The 22,551-nt window shown below is 42.3% G+C and overlaps 7 non-coding genes and 1 pseudogene across 7 annotated transcripts; all 8 read right to left on the bottom strand.

Annotated features, from left to right (window-relative positions):
• Positions 1–2,251: 2,251 nt before the first annotated feature.
• Positions 2,252–2,427, bottom strand: LOC141909408 (U2 spliceosomal RNA; annotated as a pseudogene).
• Positions 2,428–10,295: 7,868 nt separating this feature from the next.
• On the bottom strand, positions 10,296–10,488 carry LOC141909405 (U2 spliceosomal RNA). The gene has a single exon (XR_012619721.1). It is a non-coding gene; the product is annotated as a U2 spliceosomal RNA (small nuclear RNA).
• A 1,611-nt stretch (positions 10,489–12,099) lies between these two features.
• LOC141909404 (U2 spliceosomal RNA) lies at positions 12,100–12,292 on the bottom strand. The gene has a single exon (XR_012619720.1). It is a non-coding gene; the product is annotated as a U2 spliceosomal RNA (small nuclear RNA).
• A 1,611-nt stretch (positions 12,293–13,903) lies between these two features.
• On the bottom strand, positions 13,904–14,096 carry LOC141909402 (U2 spliceosomal RNA). The gene has a single exon (XR_012619719.1). It is a non-coding gene; the product is annotated as a U2 spliceosomal RNA (small nuclear RNA).
• A 1,611-nt stretch (positions 14,097–15,707) lies between these two features.
• On the bottom strand, positions 15,708–15,900 carry LOC141909400 (U2 spliceosomal RNA). The gene has a single exon (XR_012619717.1). It is a non-coding gene; the product is annotated as a U2 spliceosomal RNA (small nuclear RNA).
• A 1,611-nt stretch (positions 15,901–17,511) lies between these two features.
• LOC141909399 (U2 spliceosomal RNA) lies at positions 17,512–17,704 on the bottom strand. Its single transcript, XR_012619716.1, has one exon. It is a non-coding gene; the product is annotated as a U2 spliceosomal RNA (small nuclear RNA).
• A 1,611-nt stretch (positions 17,705–19,315) lies between these two features.
• Positions 19,316–19,508, bottom strand: LOC141909398 (U2 spliceosomal RNA). Its single transcript, XR_012619715.1, has one exon. It is a non-coding gene; the product is annotated as a U2 spliceosomal RNA (small nuclear RNA).
• A 1,611-nt stretch (positions 19,509–21,119) lies between these two features.
• Positions 21,120–21,312, bottom strand: LOC141909397 (U2 spliceosomal RNA). The gene has a single exon (XR_012619714.1). It is a non-coding gene; the product is annotated as a U2 spliceosomal RNA (small nuclear RNA).
• Between the last annotated feature and the right edge of the window lie 1,239 nt (positions 21,313–22,551).

Here is a 22,551-nt window from a genome sequence, read left to right as displayed (position 1 = left end):
CAGATGTTGAATCAGTTACCAAGTTTATAGGTTCATCTGTAACTACATCGTGGTGTCCCATCTCGCTGGCTGTCATCAGCCTGGAATTCTGCTGGTGTCGGGTTTTCCTGGCAGTATCTCACTTGTTCGATACGATGCCGATATTCCAATTGTCGGCATTTATTAGGTTCGTGCGTCGGATGTGTGCACGTAATATCGCAAGTCACCCAAGTATGATTGAAGTCATTACAAATCGCGCAATGTTCTGGCTGTCCGGTATAGTAAGCCCGAATGAGTAGATCTCCATATGCCTTACTACTAAGTGGGCTTGACTTTACTATACATAGCACACATGTGTAGGTGCACCGTTTGAAGTGATTCGGTTCATATCAATACACACCGTATACAGTGATTCGGTTCACGTCGAATATACAGCATGTTGTGCATTGAGTCCTACTACGATATTGCCGTGATTCGTACGGCATATGATAATAAGGTCGAATCCCATATATTGATCAGGTTATACACAAATGTGTCTAGGGTTTTATATTGCTTTATATCGTTACATACAACTTGATTTATGTATTCAACTTGAATAATGTAAATTATTATCCCGAAAGTAAATTCAATCAATGTATTAATGAATTTTTGTTTATGTCCAATCTCTTCGTTTATGTACATGTTTCGGACACTCGTTTTGTATTTCTTTAAACAGATTCGCTGTTTCCAGGAATCGACCTGACGGGGTGTTTTGTATATGTTACCATCACTTTCCACCGATACGTTAAGTGTCTATCATTTCTCACAGAAAAAAAAATGAATACCATTTTTAGGAACTATCGTCATGTGTACTCTTTATTTCAACCATAACACACTACAATTCTTTAATATTTCAGATTTTGATTAACACGGACTTTTTTATTACATTAATATAATCAATTTTCATTTGTCCGCCAATGTGGTATTTATGGTGGCTGATTAGGGCCAAGTTAGAAAAAAAAATTCCGTGCAATATACCATGCAAAAAAATATATTGCTTCGTTTCTGCGCTAAAACGCGCAAAAACGGGCAGAGAAACGAAGTTCGTTTCTGCGCTCGTTTTAGCGCGTTTCTGCGCGGTAAATTTCGTTTTTGCGCCGCTCAAAAACGGACGCAAAAACGAAGTTCGTTTTTGCGCGGCGCAAAAACGAGAAATCAATGCGCCAAAACGGGCGCAGAAACGAACTTCGTTTCTGCGCTCGTTTAGGCGCGTTTCTGCGCGGTAAATTTCGTTTTTGCGCGGCGCAAAAACGGACGCAGAAACGAAGCAATATATTTTATGCATTGCACGGAATTTTTTTTTTAACTTGGCCCTAATCAGCCACCATAGGTATTGTCATTTCATTTGCATTATAAATTGTTTTCACGTCATTCAAGAATGAGAGGAATGGATCCGAAGTTCCTACTCGACATCGCCACAACAAGTATTGGCCAAGATAAGAGTCAAAATGTTCTTTCACTGTTCCATATTTCGGAAAGTTTTTTTGCATGAAGCCACTGATTCTCGATCAAATTTGTACATGCATTAGTTTCTGGATCAACAAAAGTGACATTATGATTAACCGTCAAGTGATTATATCCGCGCTCTCCCAAACTAGAATATGCTTTCCATCAATCGCTCATTATCGTGGTTCCCGGTAAAATTCACTTCTCGATTATCGGTACCAACGTTTCCGCATCCCGTTTGCATTATTTCCACGTTCGATTCCACCGAACACCCACTGACCATCCTCCTGTCTTCCGCGATTGTATTTTCTATATATATATTCATAGTCCAATGAAAAGAATAAATCGACGACAGACGACGGAATTCAACTTCCGTCATTGATTCGTAATTGGCACTACATATGCATAACACATATGCATATTCTACGTATTATGTACTTCGACGTTACGCCGGAGCCCAGGTCAAGGTCAGTTTGTTAATGGTCTAGATCTTCTCTGGAACTAAAGCCGAAGCTCACGCCCACACAAACCCTGGCTGCAAACCATTCATCGGCCTATTGCATTGTCATAGATTTATAAGTATTTAAGCCAATCAGATAGGTTGTTTTTCACGCGTGCTATTGGCTAAGTGCAGGTGGCCGCTAAGCGGCCACCCGTGCGCTCTAAAAATCTTAGGCCTACAGACAGAGCTCGTGTTGGCGTGAGCATTTCGACGGGAGACAAACAGAACCTGGTAAGCGAGGATAGACATAGGCTCAACTATCTTTATTTGATATTGAACTCCCAGAGGGAGTGAGCCGATCCTGGAGGTACTGCAATACCAGGCCAACTCGTGGCGAAGGCGGAGCAAGCCCCTGACTCTTCACCTAGTGCCAAAAATCAGTTTAATATCGAAGCTCCCCTATGGGGAGCGTATCAGATATTAAGCTGATAAAAAACAGATACTACACTTTGATCTTTTTTTTTTTTTTTTTTTTTTTTTGATCTTAATCTCTTATTTATTTGACTGGTAATTGTAAAAACTTTTGCGATTAAATTTCGTTTGATTTGGCGACCCTTACATACCCACCACACCTGCCGGGAGCGAAACAGGGGGTTTGTTTTTGAAATCGGAAATCGAAGTACAAAATGTAGTTGAGTTGTCGTCGGTCGCGGTTACATCATTTTTTTAAATCGAAGTACATAATTGAAAATGTCGGTTCCGGTTCGTCGGAACAATCATCCATCCAGCCTGAACCGGCAAGCGACTGATGGGAGTTTATGTTGTTTAAAGCCTAATTAATACATCTAAATTTGAAAATAACTATAAGGGGCTAAGATCGGTAATGTTCGTTTTTTTTTATTTTTTTGGTCGTTTTCCGCGTGTAAATAATCCGAGAGTTTTTGCATTTTCCGAGTAAATATTGGTGTAAATTCCTCTATGTTGTCCGCCCTGCATGTTGATTAGTTTAAAGTAGCACATTTTGAACGCAAATTATCCAGATGAGAGTACGGTCCTGGTATCCGAAGATGCAGCTCCAATGAGGATGGGTTTCTCCGTCAAGGGGTGCGCAGTTGGTACTTCACGTCTGGTGCTGAATTTGCCTGAAAGTATAAGTTTCATACGGGGGCAGTTTTGTGTTTCTATTTACAGTGCATAGACAGGTGCGTGGATGCGTCGCGGCCCAACGGACAGTGCTATGCGCATTGATAGACCGTCAACAGGAAAGCGACACAGGCACGCGAGTATTTGTACATACAATTATTTGATACAGTCTATTTTGGGTTTTATTTACAGTTTTGATCTTAGACACGCGCCGCTTCAATAGCTGGCCGACAGTTCTATGCGTAATGAAAGACCGTCGATGAGTCACCGAGGCGGCAAGTGCGCTGAATCAAATGTCACAGTCAGGTTTTTTAGTTTTTGATGAGACCGATGTCCAGAGGCAACTTTCCAGCCGCCACCGCGCGCAAATAGACTGAGCTTGCTATCCTGAAGCCGAAAAGGAGGCAGCTTTCCAGCTATCGCGGCAATGGGGCTGAGTTTACAGTCCAAACACCAGACTCAATTAAACTATGCGTATGTGATGATATAGAACAAAAGTGGTCAGACAGTTCTATGCGCATTGATAGACCGTCATCCCTGTTCATTCCAAATCAAAACACACCTCGATTGTCATATTTAGGATATGTAGGTTCGAAACTAATGAAGGCACGTAATTAGAGAACAGTGTCGATAGTATCAATCGCAATTTTATTTACTACACTTTGTCCATTTTCATCGAGGCGTATAAGGACGTCATTATGACTCCAAATGTGGAGATGTCGTTGAAGTATTATTTCTTGGTTCAAGCGATCTATAAGAGAGTTTTTGAAGTAAATAATTGTGTTGATGCGGCCAGTGCCTTGTTCTAAATTGTAGTGATTTTTGTACAAAATAAATTGTGCGAGGAATAGAAGGTAGTTTGCGAGCGTGCGTTTGTGGAAATTCTTTTGCATTGTTTTTGTTACACCGGTGTATATGATATCTTGAGTGATTCGTATAGGCGTTCCTATAATGCGTTCAAAAATTGTCTGTATGTGTGAATATAGTTGTCGCGCTTCTGTGCATGAGTATACCACGTGATCATTTGTAGCCGCGCGTCCGCAAATTTTACAGTTAGGATCAGTTTTAATTCGCCAAAGTACTAATTTTGAGGCCGTCGCGAGAGTATTATGTAATAATTTCCAATGAATATCACTAAAACGCCTATCAATGAATTTGTTATAAGTTTCATTCCAAATATCCGGCCAGTTTAATTCGGTATTCAACAATTCAGTAATTTTCGTTTGCCCGATAGGTACATTATTATTCAGATTTTTAGTCAATAGAATTCTATAAATTTGACAAGAAGCAATTTTTTCAATATCACAGTCGATATTTTCAAATTGGACATATATTTTGGGCAGTTCATCGAAATCGAGATTTTGATCTGATAGAATAAATTTCCAGTGCTGCGGTATCGCGTTGCATATAGCTGTATGTTTTAATCCGTCATTTAGAGGAGTTTCTCGCAGGGGTTTCAGATTACCGCTGTTATCGAAAATGTGTTGTAGATTGGTTATCCCGTTGTCTATATACTCTTTGAAATTAATTGTCTTGGAAAGTTTAATCTCAGGATTGTTGAAGATGGGTTTTTGTAGAATTTCCGCGATTGTTTCGGTAGGAAATAAGTCTTTTTGAAATGCTGTCCATGATTTTAGTAGATGTCTATAGAAGTCGTGAGTAATTAACTTTTTAGGTAGTTCATTGTGAAGTATGTTTCGAATATTCCAGCCTGGGCCGAGAAATCTTTGCAAGTTGTAATTGATTAGCGGGTTCCAGTGCGTCGGTTTTGTCGCGTGACTAATTATCGTCTTAATTGCCTGTGTTTGTTGTCTATATTTTATGTTATGTATGTCTAAACCTCCGTGCTCCATTTTCCTGTGTACTATGTCTTTGCCGACGAGATGCTTTTTATAGTCCCACAAGAAATTGATAATTTTTTGCTCAAAAATTCGAATATATCTATCCGGAATCGGAAATACTTCAGAAGTATACCACAAGATCGGCAATATGAATGAGTTGATAACAACTTTTTTACCGTGCAGAGATAATTTCGTTTGTCGCCAAAGATTGATTACATTTTGAACCTTATTAATTTTGTGATGCCAATTTAAATCATCCGTATTTTCATTGCCGAAATGAATGCCACAAATTTTCATAGATCGTTTCCAATTCAAGTCTAAAGGCTTATCGTTCCTGTTTTTCCAAGCTCCAATCCACATACATTCAGTTTTATCTATATTAATTTTTGCGCCCGATGCTCGTTCAAAAAGAGTCACAGTTGTAAAGACCTGATTCAATGATTCTAAGTCGGTTAGACATAGTGTAGTGTCATCAGCGTATTGTTTGATTTTAATGTCTGTGTCGTCTGGTAATTTCACTCCTTTAATGTTGTTATTTTCGCGTATTTTGATTGCTAGTGGTTCAGCCGCTATTATATAGAGTATCGCGCTCATGGGACACCCTTGTCTAACGCCTCTTTCTAAAGAAAATGGCTTAGTTAAGAAACCGTTGCTTTTGATTTTGGATTTTGGATTCGAATAGCAAGTTTTTATATACTGAATTAGATTTTCTCCGAAGCCGAAAGATTCCAAAGTTTTAAACATATACTGCCAGTCGACGCGATCGAAAGCTTTCATTTGATCAATTGTCACCAAAAATGCATCTAAATTGTCGTGATTTACGTAGTCAATTAAATCTCTAATTATATGACAGTTATCTTGAATTCGACGGCCCTTTACGCTACAGGTTTGGTCGGGGTGAATTATGTCTGGTAGACAGTTAATTAGTCTGTTTGCGAGAACTTTTGTTAAAATTTTGTAATCCGTACATAATAAGGAGATCGGTCTCCAATTTTTCAGATCTGTTTTGTCATTTTTCTTATGGATTAAAGATATAATACCTGTCTGCATTGATTTTGAAAGTCTATTTTCTTGTATACATGCATGTACTAATTGTAGAAAGTCATCTTGAAGAATGTGCCAAAATTCTTTATAAAACTCAATAGGTATGCCATCCATTCCAGGAGATTTATTATTTTGAAAAGACTTTACCGAACTATTCAATTCGTCCATGTTTATTTGGGAATCGTGCCGAAGTTTGTTCTGATCCGAAATTTGGGGTAAATTAGCTAGAAAGAAATTTTGAGCATCTTGATCCGTTTCCTCTCGTCTATATAAATCTTTGTAATATTTCAGTTGAATTTTTTCAATATCTTTTTGATTGGTTTTTATTTCACCAAAGTCGTTTTTAAGAGTCTTAATATGATTCGCTTTAGCGCGTTGTTTTTCAAAGTTTGCGAAAAATGTACTCGTTGTTTCTCCAAATTCTCTCCATTCGATTTTAGATCTTACCATAGCGCTTTTTGCGTTTTCAATTTCAAAGTCGCGGATACGTTTGGTCAAATAGTCAATTTGGTTTTGATTAGCGGTTATCCCTAAGTCTGAAAGTTTCTCAAGGACAAATAGTTGAGACTCTAAAGATTTCTTAAGGTTGTTTTTAATTTTCCTGAGTTCGGAAGAGAATTTCATAGATCTTTGTTTTATTTGAACTTTGCTCTCCTCCCACCAGTCTATGATCGAATCGTAAAACTGTTTGTGATTTTGCCATTGTGTCCAAAAGTCTGTCATCATAGTGATGTAATTAGGGTTCTTAAGTAGTTCTTTATTGAGATGCCAATATCCCTTGCCACGTTTGTCTTGAGAAGTGTTGATTGTTAACTCGACGATCCTGTGATCGGAGTGAATAGAGTTGACATGTTTCACGTGCTCTATGTCTGGCTGTAAAGTGTCCGATACATAAAAGCGGTCGATCCGGGTTTTGATAACATTATTGTTTCGTTTTGTTATTCTGGAGAAGGCTGGTCTATTAGGGTGTTTAAGTCTATAGGCATCTGCCAGTCTAAATTGCTGACATAAATTTGCTAATTGTTCTGAGCCATTTTGTATGTTTACATTAACTAGTGGTGAAACTCGATCTAATGGACTTTCTATACAATTAAAATCCCCCGCAATTATCAAGTCTTCATTAGGTTGTACATCCAAATAGTTCCCTATATCTTGTAAGAAAGTTTTTCTGTTGCGATCTTTGTTTGGAGCATAAATACTGACCAAGCTAATAATTTTGCCAAAAAGTGTTAATTTGAGAGCGATTAACCTGCCCATATTGTCATTGTTCTTTTTAATGACGGAATAATCTAAAGATCTTTTTATCCCAATGACCACTCCATTCTTCCTTTCATTAGCATAAATATTATAAAAGATTTCAAAATATTTCTGAAGAGGTTTAAAGATTTTATGCTGTTCAAAATCAGTAGATATATGAGTCTCTTGAAGTAGGAAAATTTCGCAGTTTTTAATTTTCTCAAAAAGTGCATTGGTTCTAGAGTTAGAAAATACTAAACCATTGCAGTTTAAAGATAGAAATTTAATTTTCTCATTATTCGCCATATTATTAAACCTACTTAAAAGTTTGAAAGAATGTATACATTACCTCAGTATTTCAATGATTTCGGTCTTGATTTCACTTTGTTTGCATCTTTTTTCTTCGTAGTTTTTTCACCAGAAGGTGGTTTGTCGAGGGTCGCATCTTGGTCGGGTACTGTTTTCGTCGTCTTTGTTGGCGTCGCCGGCAGCTCTGTTGGCGAAGACGGCCTCTTCTTTCCCGCTGGAACTGTGCTGGTCTTCGATGCTGCCGAGGGTGACGTCTTTCTTTTGTCGGTTGTTTCGTTCACCGCAGTTCGAGCTCCTGAAGTTGACGATTCTGTTACCAAGTTAATTGGTTCAGCTGCCGTTTCCTGGTTATGTCCCTGGTGTTGTTCTGTTGGAGCCTCCGCCGGCGTCGGGTTCTCTTGGCTGAACACCGCTTGCTGGACGCGATGTCTATACCCAAGCTGACGGCATTTATGGGGTTCGTGCGTTGGATGGGTACACGAAATGCTACATGTAACCCATGTATGATCGAAATCATTGCATATCGCACAATGATCCGGCTGTCCAGCGTAGTATGCCCGTATAAGCAACATACCGTACGATTTACTGCTGAGGGTCAAGTTCCTTTGTATCGGGGATTTCAGAACGATCTCCAAAACTCTCTTTTCTCCATTTCGAAAATCAGTTTTGCCGATTGTCGGATGGTATGAGCCGGTTACGATTTCGCCGTATGGTTCAAAAACTTTGTTTACAACTGCATGCGGGCAGTTAGCCGGAATTCCCTCCACCCTGACGATTGTGGGGGTATCGGTCGCACTCCTGAATTTAAGCGACGCGCCACGATATGAAATCACGTGTTTTCGTAAAATTTTGTATGTTTCTTTCGATGTGCAAAACACGCCAACGTTGTTAAAGTTGAAGTCGATAACTTTTTCGATACAGGAGCGGCAAGTCGGGTCGTTCCCAAAAATCTCACAAATTTCCGGCATATCCAATTTTCGAAGTTGCACTCTAATCTTCGGTACTAGCAGAAAGTTCTGTAGATCCTGAGCTACATCCATGTTATATCGGAAATTCTTAGCTGATTGTAGTTCCATATCCATTTTCTGGTTTAAGAATTCTTCGTAATATCGATCGAATGAATGAAATTGCTGGAGAGCGCCGCAAACACGTCTGCATTCAACGACGTCTACACTTTGATCTTAGCCAATAGGCCGAGAAGCGATACCGTTGAATGAACGCAATTCAATATATATGTCGAACAACCGTTATTTACATCAACTGTGTGAGACATATAAAAATGTACGCGCTATACCTTTTTGAATGATTTTAATTTTCGATAGGGCATTCAAATGAAAATTGAATTGATTTCATATATTCCGGTATTAATTTCGAGCCACTACGATGGATCTAAAATTATGCAAATAAATTGTGAACTTCATTATGCCCGGAAAATTTGCTACTACCTACGAATATTCATAATATCGATAATATCCTACACTTTAGTCGCGATAAAAACACTTGTGAAACGCTCAGTGAACCAACCCAAAAGCGTAACCGCTACGATGTCGGTAGGCTACGACACGTGGTTCGCACAATTTGCGGGATGCGTTCGCTGTCCGCCGCCAACATCTTCACTTTACGTAGAAGTGAGTTTCGTTCTCCACATGCCCATCCAAACTTTTGAAATGATAGTCGTCTAGAAAGGAAAAAGGCGGAACGGGATGATTTGAATTTGAATTGGTACCGCCCCGGTGTCGTACGGATATTGCAGGGAATCCCCGAACTGCCACGTTTGGTATGGCGCCGTATTCTAACTTTAAGCAAAATAGTTCCAAGGAATCCTCTATTTTTTCATCGATTTGCCTCTCAGGATCCACGGATTTCGCACATACATCAGTTTTCCGTCGACTCTCCTATTTGTTGAATTAGCCTACCGTTTCACTGCCCTACCTGTGGCTGGTTCCATTGATCTAGGTACTATTTTTGGGGTCCTGCGCTACGCGCTTCCCGGTCTCGGCGAAGCCTACTCAACTCTAGGCCCTTTACTAGTTTGCAGTCAGGGTGAATCTTTCTCGCGTATATGGATAAACGTAGGTCGATACTCGATATTTATTAGGCACACGGTTTGAATACGCTGTGGCCCGATATGACAGCGCAATAAATCGGGACTCGAACCCTTATCATGCCACCGGTTGCTATGATATCACCGAAAAAAGTTGCTATGTTACTCAGTAATGCGGTTGCTAGCTTCGATTTCTTTGCCTCCGGATAAGATGACTTGCCGTGAAATTCAGCGTTGGTTGCTAAAACTTAAGACGGAAAGTATTTCAACTGATTCGGAGATCCCGATTGGGCGATGATTGATGGATCGAAAGTATTCATGGATGGTAAATATATACTCACAGTCCAATGAAGCGAATAAATCGACGACAGACGACGGAATTCAACTTCCGTCATTGATTCGTAATTACGCAACGCATATTCTACGTATTATGTACTTCGACATTACGCCGGAGCCCAGGTCAAGGTCAGTTTGTTAATGGTCTAGATCTTCTCTGGAACTGAAGCCGAAGCTCACGCCCACACAAACCCTGGCCGCAAACCATTCATCGGCCTATTACATCGCCAGAGATTTATAAGTATTTAAGCCAATCAGATACGTTGTTTTTCACGCGTGCGATTGGCTAATCGCTGGTGGCCGCTAAGCGGCCACCCGTGCACCCAAAAAAATCTTAGGCCTACAGACAGAGCTCGTGTTGGCGTGAGCCAAACAGAACCTGGTAAGCGAGGATAGACCTAGGCTCAACTATCTTCATTTGATATTGAACTCCCAGAGGGAGTGAGCCGATCCTGGAGGTACTGCAATACCAGGCCAACTCGTGGCGAAGGCGGAGCAAGCCCCTGACTCTTCACCTAGTGCCAAAAATCAGTTTAATATCGAAGCTCCCCTATGGGGAGCGTATCAGATATTAAGCTGATAAGAACAGATACTACACTTTGATCTTAGCCAATAGGCCGAGAAGCGATACCGTTGAATGAACGCAATTCAATATATATGTCGAACAACCGTTATTTACATCAACTGTGTGAGACATATAAAAATGTACGCGCTATACCTTTTTGAATGATTTTAATTTTCGATAGGGCATTCAAATGAAAATTGAATTGATTTCATATATTCCGGTATTAATTTCGAGCCACTACGATGGATCTAAAATTATGCAAATAAATTGTGAACTTCATTATGCCCGGAAAATTTGCTACTACCTACGAATATTCATAATATCGATAATATCCTACACTTTAGTCGCGATAAAAACACTTGTGAAACGCTCAGTGAACCAACCCAAAAGCGTAACCGCTACGATGTCGGTAGGCTACGACACGTGGTTCGCACAATTTGCGGGATGCGTTCGCTGTCCGCCGCCAACATCTTCACTTTACGTAGAAGTGAGTTTCGTTCTCCACATGCCCATCCAAACTTTTGAAATGATAGTCGTCTAGAAAGGAAAAAGGCGGAACGGGATGATTTGAATTTGAATTGGTACCGCCCCGGTGTCGTACGGATATTGCAGGGAATCCCCGAACTGCCACGTTTGGTATGGCGCCGTATTCTAACTTCAAGCAAAATAGTTCCAAGGAATCCTCTATTTTTTCATCGATTTGCCTCTCAGGATCCACGGATTTCGCACATACATCAGTTTTCCGTCGACTCTCCTATTTGTTGAATTAGCCTACCGTTTCACTGCCCTACCTGTGGCTGGTTCCATTGATCTAGGTACTATTTTTGGGGTCCTGCGCTACGCGCTTCCCGGTCTCGGCGAAGCCTACTCAACTCTAGGCCCTTTACTAGTTTGCAGTCAGGGTGAATCTTTCTCGCGTATATGGATAAACGTAGGTCGATACTCGATATTTATTAGGCACACGGTTTGAATACGCTGTGGCCCGATATGACAGCGCAATAAATCGGGACTCGAACCCTTATCATGCCACCGGTTGCTATGATATCACCGAAAAAAGTTGCTATGTTACTCAGTAATGCGGTTGCTAGCTTCGATTTCTTTGCCTCCGGATAAGATGACTTGCCGTGAAATTCAGCGTTGGTTGCTAAAACTTAAGACGGAAAGTATTTCAACTGATTCGGAGATCCCGATTGGGCGATGATTGATGGATCGAAAGTATTCATGGATGGTAAATATATACTCACAGTCCAATGAAGCGAATAAATCGACGACAGACGACGGAATTCAACTTCCGTCATTGATTCGTAATTACGCAACGCATATTCTACGTATTATGTACTTCGACATTACGCCGGAGCCCAGGTCAAGGTCAGTTTGTTAATGGTCTAGATCTTCTCTGGAACTGAAGCCGAAGCTCACGCCCACACAAACCCTGGCCGCAAACCATTCATCGGCCTATTACATCGCCAGAGATTTATAAGTATTTAAGCCAATCAGATACGTTGTTTTTCACGCGTGCGATTGGCTAATCGCTGGTGGCCGCTAAGCGGCCACCCGTGCACCCAAAAAAATCTTAGGCCTACAGACAGAGCTCGTGTTGGCGTGAGCCAAACAGAACCTGGTAAGCGAGGATAGACCTAGGCTCAACTATCTTTATTTGATATTGAACTCCCAGAGGGAGTGAGCCGATCCTGGAGGTACTGCAATACCAGGCCAACTCGTGGCGAAGGCGGAGCAAGCCCCTGACTCTTCACCTAGTGCCAAAAATCAGTTTAATATCGAAGCTCCCCTATGGGGAGCGTATCAGATATTAAGCTGATAAGAACAGATACTACACTTTGATCTTAGCCAATAGGCCGAGAAGCGATACCGTTGAATGAACGCAATTCAATATATATGTCGAACAACCGTTATTTACATCAACTGTGTGAGACATATAAAAATGTACGCGCTATACCTTTTTGAATGATTTTAATTTTCGATAGGGCATTCAAATGAAAATTGAATTGATTTCATATATTCCGGTATTAATTTCGAGCCACTACGATGGATCTAAAATTATGCAAATAAATTGTGAACTTCATTATGCCCGGAAAATTTGCTACTACCTACGAATATTCATAATATCGATAATATCCTACACTTTAGTCGCGATAAAAACACTTGTGAAACGCTCAGTGAACCAACCCAAAAGCGTAACCGCTACGATGTCGGTAGGCTACGACACGTGGTTCGCACAATTTGCGGGATGCGTTCGCTGTCCGCCGCCAACATCTTCACTTTACGTAGAAGTGAGTTTCGTTCTCCACATGCCCATCCAAACTTTTGAAATGATAGTCGTCTAGAAAGGAAAAAGGCGGAACGGGATGATTTGAATTTGAATTGGTACCGCCCCGGTGTCGTACGGATATTGCAGGGAATCCCCGAACTGCCACGTTTGGTATGGCGCCGTATTCTAACTTCAAGCAAAATAGTTCCAAGGAATCCTCTATTTTTTCATCGATTTGCCTCTCAGGATCCACGGATTTCGCACATACATCAGTTTTCCGTCGACTCTCCTATTTGTTGAATTAGCCTACCGTTTCACTGCCCTACCTGTGGCTGGTTCCATTGATCTAGGTACTATTTTTGGGGTCCTGCGCTACGCGCTTCCCGGTCTCGGCGAAGCCTACTCAACTCTAGGCCCTTTACTAGTTTGCAGTCAGGGTGAATCTTTCTCGCGTATATGGATAAACGTAGGTCGATACTCGATATTTATTAGGCACACGGTTTGAATACGCTGTGGCCCGATATGACAGCGCAATAAATCGGGACTCGAACCCTTATCATGCCACCGGTTGCTATGATATCACCGAAAAAAGTTGCTATGTTACTCAGTAATGCGGTTGCTAGCTTCGATTTCTTTGCCTCCGGATAAGATGACTTGCCGTGAAATTCAGCGTTGGTTGCTAAAACTTAAGACGGAAAGTATTTCAACTGATTCGGAGATCCCGATTGGGCGATGATTGATGGATCGAAAGTATTCATGGATGGTAAATATATACTCACAGTCCAATGAAGCGAATAAATCGACGACAGACGACGGAATTCAACTTCCGTCATTGATTCGTAATTACGCAACGCATATTCTACGTATTATGTACTTCGACATTACGCCGGAGCCCAGGTCAAGGTCAGTTTGTTAATGGTCTAGATCTTCTCTGGAACTGAAGCCGAAGCTCACGCCCACACAAACCCTGGCCGCAAACCATTCATCGGCCTATTACATCGCCAGAGATTTATAAGTATTTAAGCCAATCAGATACGTTGTTTTTCACGCGTGCGATTGGCTAATCGCTGGTGGCCGCTAAGCGGCCACCCGTGCACCCAAAAAAATCTTAGGCCTACAGACAGAGCTCGTGTTGGCGTGAGCCAAACAGAACCTGGTAAGCGAGGATAGACCTAGGCTCAACTATCTTTATTTGATATTGAACTCCCAGAGGGAGTGAGCCGATCCTGGAGGTACTGCAATACCAGGCCAACTCGTGGCGAAGGCGGAGCAAGCCCCTGACTCTTCACCTAGTGCCAAAAATCAGTTTAATATCGAAGCTCCCCTATGGGGAGCGTATCAGATATTAAGCTGATAAGAACAGATACTACACTTTGATCTTAGCCAATAGGCCGAGAAGCGATACCGTTGAATGAACGCAATTCAATATATATGTCGAACAACCGTTATTTACATCAACTGTGTGAGACATATAAAAATGTACGCGCTATACCTTTTTGAATGATTTTAATTTTCGATAGGGCATTCAAATGAAAATTGAATTGATTTCATATATTCCGGTATTAATTTCGAGCCACTACGATGGATCTAAAATTATGCAAATAAATTGTGAACTTCATTATGCCCGGAAAATTTGCTACTACCTACGAATATTCATAATATCGATAATATCCTACACTTTAGTCGCGATAAAAACACTTGTGAAACGCTCAGTGAACCAACCCAAAAGCGTAACCGCTACGATGTCGGTAGGCTACGACACGTGGTTCGCACAATTTGCGGGATGCGTTCGCTGTCCGCCGCCAACATCTTCACTTTACGTAGAAGTGAGTTTCGTTCTCCACATGCCCATCCAAACTTTTGAAATGATAGTCGTCTAGAAAGGAAAAAGGCGGAACGGGATGATTTGAATTTGAATTGGTACCGCCCCGGTGTCGTACGGATATTGCAGGGAATCCCCGAACTGCCACGTTTGGTATGGCGCCGTATTCTAACTTTAAGCAAAATAGTTCCAAGGAATCCTCTATTTTTTCATCGATTTGCCTCTCAGGATCCACGGATTTCGCACATACATCAGTTTTCCGTCGACTCTCCTATTTGTTGAATTAGCCTACCGTTTCACTGCCCTACCTGTGGCTGGTTCCATTGATCTAGGTACTATTTTTGGGGTCCTGCGCTACGCGCTTCCCGGTCTCGGCGAAGCCTACTCAACTCTAGGCCCTTTACTAGTTTGCAGTCAGGGTGAATCTTTCTCGCGTATATGGATAAACGTAGGTCGATACTCGATATTTATTAGGCACACGGTTTGAATACGCTGTGGCCCGATATGACAGCGCAATAAATCGGGACTCGAACCCTTATCATGCCACCGGTTGCTATGATATCACCGAAAAAAGTTGCTATGTTACTCAGTAATGCGGTTGCTAGCTTCGATTTCTTTGCCTCCGGATAAGATGACTTGCCGTGAAATTCAGCGTTGGTTGCTAAAACTTAAGACGGAAAGTATTTCAACTGATTCGGAGATCCCGATTGGGCGATGATTGATGGATCGAAAGTATTCATGGATGGTAAATATATACTCACAGTCCAATGAAGCGAATAAATCGACGACAGACGACGGAATTCAACTTCCGTCATTGATTCGTAATTACGCAACGCATATTCTACGTATTATGTACTTCGACATTACGCCGGAGCCCAGGTCAAGGTCAGTTTGTTAATGGTCTAGATCTTCTCTGGAACTGAAGCCGAAGCTCACGCCCACACAAACCCTGGCCGCAAACCATTCATCGGCCTATTACATCGCCAGAGATTTATAAGTATTTAAGCCAATCAGATACGTTGTTTTTCACGCGTGCGATTGGCTAATCGCTGGTGGCCGCTAAGCGGCCACCCGTGCACCCAAAAAAATCTTAGGCCTACAGACAGAGCTCGTGTTGGCGTGAGCCAAACAGAACCTGGTAAGCGAGGATAGACCTAGGCTCAACTATCTTTATTTGATATTGAACTCCCAGAGGGAGTGAGCCGATCCTGGAGGTACTGCAATACCAGGCCAACTCGTGGCGAAGGCGGAGCAAGCCCCTGACTCTTCACCTAGTGCCAAAAATCAGTTTAATATCGAAGCTCCCCTATGGGGAGCGTATCAGATATTAAGCTGATAAGAACAGATACTACACTTTGATCTTAGCCAATAGGCCGAGAAGCGATACCGTTGAATGAACGCAATTCAATATATATGTCGAACAACCGTTATTTACATCAACTGTGTGAGACATATAAAAATGTACGCGCTATACCTTTTTGAATGATTTTAATTTTCGATAGGGCATTCAAATGAAAATTGAATTGATTTCATATATTCCGGTATTAATTTCGAGCCACTACGATGGATCTAAAATTATGCAAATAAATTGTGAACTTCATTATGCCCGGAAAATTTGCTACTACCTACGAATATTCATAATATCGATAATATCCTACACTTTAGTCGCGATAAAAACACTTGTGAAACGCTCAGTGAACCAACCCAAAAGCGTAACCGCTACGATGTCGGTAGGCTACGACACGTGGTTCGCACAATTTGCGGGATGCGTTCGCTGTCCGCCGCCAACATCTTCACTTTACGTAGAAGTGAGTTTCGTTCTCCACATGCCCATCCAAACTTTTGAAATGATAGTCGTCTAGAAAGGAAAAAGGCGGAACGGGATGATTTGAATTTGAATTGGTACCGCCCCGGTGTCGTACGGATATTGCAGGGAATCCCCGAACTGCCACGTTTGGTATGGCGCCGTATTCTAACTTCAAGCAAAATAGTTCCAAGGAATCCTCTATTTTTTCATCGATTTGCCTCTCAGGATCCACGGATTTCGCACATACATCAGTTTTCCGTCGACTCTCCTATTTGTTGAATTAGCCTACCGTTTCACTGCCCTACCTGTGGCTGGTTCCATTGATCTAGGTACTATTTTTGGGGTCCTGCGCTACGCGCTTCCCGGTCTCGGCGAAGCCTACTCAACTCTAGGCCCTTTACTAGTTTGCAGTCAGGGTGAATCTTTCTCGCGTATATGGATAAACGTAGGTCGATACTCGATATTTATTAGGCACACGGTTTGAATACGCTGTGGCCCGATATGACAGCGCAATAAATCGGGACTCGAACCCTTATCATGCCACCGGTTGCTATGATATCACCGAAAAAAGTTGCTATGTTACTCAGTAATGCGGTTGCTAGCTTCGATTTCTTTGCCTCCGGATAAGATGACTTGCCGTGAAATTCAGCGTTGGTTGCTAAAACTTAAGACGGAAAGTATTTCAACTGATTCGGAGATCCCGATTGGGCGATGATTGATGGATCGAAAGTATTCATGGATGGTAAATATATACTCACAGTCCAATGAAGCGAATAAATCGACGACAGACGACGGAATTCAACTTCCGTCATTGATTCGTAATTACGCAACGCATATTCTACGTATTATGTACTTCGACATTACGCCGGAGCCCAGGTCAAGGTCAGTTTGTTAATGGTCTAGATCTTCTCTGGAACTGAAGCCGAAGCTCACGCCCACACAAACCCTGGCCGCAAACCATTCATCGGCCTATTACATCGCCAGAGATTTATAAGTATTTAAGCCAATCAGATACGTTGTTTTTCACGCGTGCGATTGGCTAATCGCTGGTGGCCGCTAAGCGGCCACCCGTGCACCCAAAAAAATCTTAGGCCTACAGACAGAGCTCGTGTTGGCGTGAGCCAAACAGAACCTGGTAAGCGAGGATAGACCTAGGCTCAACTATCTTCATTTGATATTGAACTCCCAGAGGGAGTGAGCCGATCCTGGAGGTACTGCAATACCAGGCCAACTCGTGGCGAAGGCGGAGCAAGCCCCTGACTCTTCACCTAGTGCCAAAAATCAGTTTAATATCGAAGCTCCCCTATGGGGAGCGTATCAGATATTAAGCTGATAAGAACAGATACTACACTTTGATCTTAGCCAATAGGCCGAGAAGCGATACCGTTGAATGAACGCAATTCAATATATATGTCGAACAACCGTTATTTACATCAACTGTGTGAGACATATAAAAATGTACGCGCTATACCTTTTTGAATGATTTTAATTTTCGATAGGGCATTCAAATGAAAATTGAATTGATTTCATATATTCCGGTATTAATTTCGAGCCACTACGATGGATCTAAAATTATGCAAATAAATTGTGAACTTCATTATGCCCGGAAAATTTGCTACTACCTACGAATATTCATAATATCGATAATATCCTACACTTTAGTCGCGATAAAAACACTTGTGAAACGCTCAGTGAACCAACCCAAAAGCGTAACCGCTACGATGTCGGTAGGCTACGACACGTGGTTCGCACAATTTGCGGGATGCGTTCGCTGTCCGCCGCCAACATCTTCACTTTACGTAGAAGTGAGTTTCGTTCTCCACATGCCCATCCAAACTTTTGAAATGATAGTCGTCTAGAAAGGAAAAAGGCGGAACGGGATGATTTGAATTTGAATTGGTACCGCCCCGGTGTCGTACGGATATTGCAGGGAATCCCCGAACTGCCACGTTTGGTATGGCGCCGTATTCTAACTTCAAGCAAAATAGTTCCAAGGAATCCTCTATTTTTTCATCGATTTGCCTCTCAGGATCCACGGATTTCGCACATACATCAGTTTTCCGTCGACTCTCCTATTTGTTGAATTAGCCTACCGTTTCACTGCCCTACCTGTGGCTGGTTCCATTGATCTAGGTACTATTTTTGGGGTCCTGCGCTACGCGCTTCCCGGTCTCGGCGAAGCCTACTCAACTCTAGGCCCTTTACTAGTTTGCAGTCAGGGTGAATCTTTCTCGCGTATATGGATAAACGTAGGTCGATACTCGATATTTATTAGGCACACGGTTTGAATACGCTGTGGCCCGATATGACAGCGCAATAAATCGGGACTCGAACCCTTATCATGCCACCGGTTGCTATGATATCACCGAAAAAAGTTGCTATGTTACTCAGTAATGCGGTTGCTAGCTTCGATTTCTTTGCCTCCGGATAAGATGACTTGCCGTGAAATTCAGCGTTGGTTGCTAAAACTTAAGACGGAAAGTATTTCAACTGATTCGGAGATCCCGATTGGGCGATGATTGATGGATCGAAAGTATTCATGGATGGTAAATATATACTCACAGTCCAATGAAGCGAATAAATCGACGACAGACGACGGAATTCAACTTCCGTCATTGATTCGTAATTACGCAACGCATATTCTACGTATTATGTACTTCGACATTACGCCGGAGCCCAGGTCAAGGTCAGTTTGTTAATGGTCTAGATCTTCTCTGGAACTGAAGCCGAAGCTCACGCCCACACAAACCCTGGCCGCAAACCATTCATCGGCCTATTACATCGCCAGAGATTTATAAGTATTTAAGCCAATCAGATACGTTGTTTTTCACGCGTGCGATTGGCTAATCGCTGGTGGCCGCTAAGCGGCCACCCGTGCACCCAAAAAAATCTTAGGCCTACAGACAGAGCTCGTGTTGGCGTGAGCCAAACAGAACCTGGTAAGCGAGGATAGACCTAGGCTCAACTATCTTCATTTGATATTGAACTCCCAGAGGGAGTGAGCCGATCCTGGAGGTACTGCAATACCAGGCCAACTCGTGGCGAAGGCGGAGCAAGCCCCTGACTCTTCACCTAGTGCCAAAAATCAGTTTAATATCGAAGCTCCCCTATGGGGAGCGTATCAGATATTAAGCTGATAAGAACAGATACTACACTTTGATCTTAGCCAATAGGCCGAGAAGCGATACCGTTGAATGAACGCAATTCAATATATATGTCGAACAACCGTTATTTACATCAACTGTGTGAGACATATAAAAATGTACGCGCTATACCTTTTTGAATGATTTTAATTTTCGATAGGGCATTCAAATGAAAATTGAATTGATTTCATATATTCCGGTATTAATTTCGAGCCACTACGATGGATCTAAAATTATGCAAATAAATTGTGAACTTCATTATGCCCGGAAAATTTGCTACTACCTACGAATATTCATAATATCGATAATATCCTACACTTTAGTCGCGATAAAAACACTTGTGAAACGCTCAGTGAACCAACCCAAAAGCGTAACCGCTACGATGTCGGTAGGCTACGACACGTGGTTCGCACAATTTGCGGGATGCGTTCGCTGTCCGCCGCCAACATCTTCACTTTACGTAGAAGTGAGTTTCGTTCTCCACATGCCCATCCAAACTTTTGAAATGATAGTCGTCTAGAAAGGAAAAAGGCGGAACGGGATGATTTGAATTTGAATTGGTACCGCCCCGGTGTCGTACGGATATTGCAGGGAATCCCCGAACTGCCACGTTTGGTATGGCGCCGTATTCTAACTTCAAGCAAAATAGTTCCAAGGAATCCTCTATTTTTTCATCGATTTGCCTCTCAGGATCCACGGATTTCGCACATACATCAGTTTTCCGTCGACTCTCCTATTTGTTGAATTAGCCTACCGTTTCACTGCCCTACCTGTGGCTGGTTCCATTGATCTAGGTACTATTTTTGGGGTCCTGCGCTACGCGCTTCCCGGTCTCGGCGAAGCCTACTCAACTCTAGGCCCTTTACTAGTTTGCAGTCAGGGTGAATCTTTCTCGCGTATATGGATAAACGTAGGTCGATACTCGATATTTATTAGGCACACGGTTTGAATACGCTGTGGCCCGATATGACAGCGCAATAAATCGGGACTCGAACCCTTATCATGCCACCGGTTGCTATGATATCACCGAAAAAAGTTGCTATGTTACTCAGTAATGCGGTTGCTAGCTTCGATTTCTTTGCCTCCGGATAAGATGACTTGCCGTGAAATTCAGCGTTGGTTGCTAAAACTTAAGACGGAAAGTATTTCAACTGATTCGGAGATCCCGATTGGGCGATGATTGATGGATCGAAAGTATTCATGGATGGTAAATATATACTCACAGTCCAATGAAGCGAATAAATCGACGACAGACGACGGAATTCAACTTCCGTCATTGATTCGTAATTACGCAACGCATATTCTACGTATTATGTACTTCGACATTACGCCGGAGCCCAGGTCAAGGTCAGTTTGTTAATGGTCTAGATCTTCTCTGGAACTGAAGCCGAAGCTCACGCCCACACAAACCCTGGCCGCAAACCATTCATCGGCCTATTACATCGCCAGAGATTTATAAGTATTTAAGCCAATCAGATACGTTGTTTTTCACGCGTGCGATTGGCTAATCGCTGGTGGCCGCTAAGCGGCCACCCGTGCACCCAAAAAAATCTTAGGCCTACAGACAGAGCTCGTGTTGGCGTGAGCCAAACAGAACCTGGTAAGCGAGGATAGACCTAGGCTCAACTATCTTCATTTGATATTGAACTCCCAGAGGGAGTGAGCCGATCCTGGAGGTACTGCAATACCAGGCCAACTCGTGGCGAAGGCGGAGCAAGCCCCTGACTCTTCACCTAGTGCCAAAAATCAGTTTAATATCGAAGCTCCCCTATGGGGAGCGTATCAGATATTAAGCTGATAAGAACAGATACTACACTTTGATCTTAGCCAATAGGCCGAGAAGCGATACCGTTGAATGAACGCAATTCAATATATATGTCGAACAACCGTTATTTACATCAACTGTGTGAGACATATAAAAATGTACGCGCTATACCTTTTTGAATGATTTTAATTTTCGATAGGGCATTCAAATGAAAATTGAATTGATTTCATATATTCCGGTATTAATTTCGAGCCACTACGATGGATCTAAAATTATGCAAATAAATTGTGAACTTCATTATGCCCGGAAAATTTGCTACTACCTACGAATATTCATAATATCGATAATATCCTACACTTTAGTCGCGATAAAAACACTTGTGAAACGCTCAGTGAACCAACCCAAAAGCGTAACCGCTACGATGTCGGTAGGCTACGACACGTGGTTCGCACAATTTGCGGGATGCGTTCGCTGTCCGCCGCCAACATCTTCACTTTACGTAGAAGTGAGTTTCGTTCTCCACATGCCCATCCAAACTTTTGAAATGATAGTCGTCTAGAAAGGAAAAAGGCGGAACGGGATGATTTGAATTTGAATTGGTACCGCCCCGGTGTCGTACGGATATTGCAGGGAATCCCCGAACTGCCACGTTTGGTATGGCGCCGTATTCTAACTTCAAGCAAAATAGTTCCAAGGAATCCTCTATTTTTTCATCGATTTGCCTCTCAGGATCCACGGATTTCGCACATACATCAGTTTTCCGTCGACTCTCCTATTTGTTGAATTAGCCTACCGTTTCACTGCCCTACCTGTGGCTGGTTCCATTGATCTAGGTACTATTTTTGGGGTCCTGCGCTACGCGCTTCCCGGTCTCGGCGAAGCCTACTCAACTCTAGGCCCTTTACTAGTTTGCAGTCAGGGTGAATCTTTCTCGCGTATATGGATAAACGTAGGTCGATACTCGATATTTATTAGGCACACGGTTTGAATACGCTGTGGCCCGATATGACAGCGCAATAAATCGGGACTCGAACCCTTATCATGCCACCGGTTGCTATGATATCACCGAAAAAAGTTGCTATGTTACTCAGTAATGCGGTTGCTAGCTTCGATTTCTTTGCCTCCGGATAAGATGACTTGCCGTGAAATTCAGCGTTGGTTGCTAAAACTTAAGACGGAAAGTATTTCAACTGATTCGGAGATCCCGATTGGGCGATGATTGATGGATCGAAAGTATTCATGGATGGTAAATATATACTCACAGTCCAATGAAGCGAATAAATCGACGACAGACGACGGAATTCAACTTCCGTCATTGATT

Source organism: Tubulanus polymorphus, chromosome 7 (assembly GCF_964204645.1).
Source record: "Tubulanus polymorphus chromosome 7, tnTubPoly1.2, whole genome shotgun sequence".
Taxonomy (NCBI): Eukaryota; Metazoa; Nemertea; class Palaeonemertea; order Tubulaniformes; family Tubulanidae; genus Tubulanus; species Tubulanus polymorphus.
This window is presented reverse-complemented; position numbering and strand designations above follow the sequence as displayed.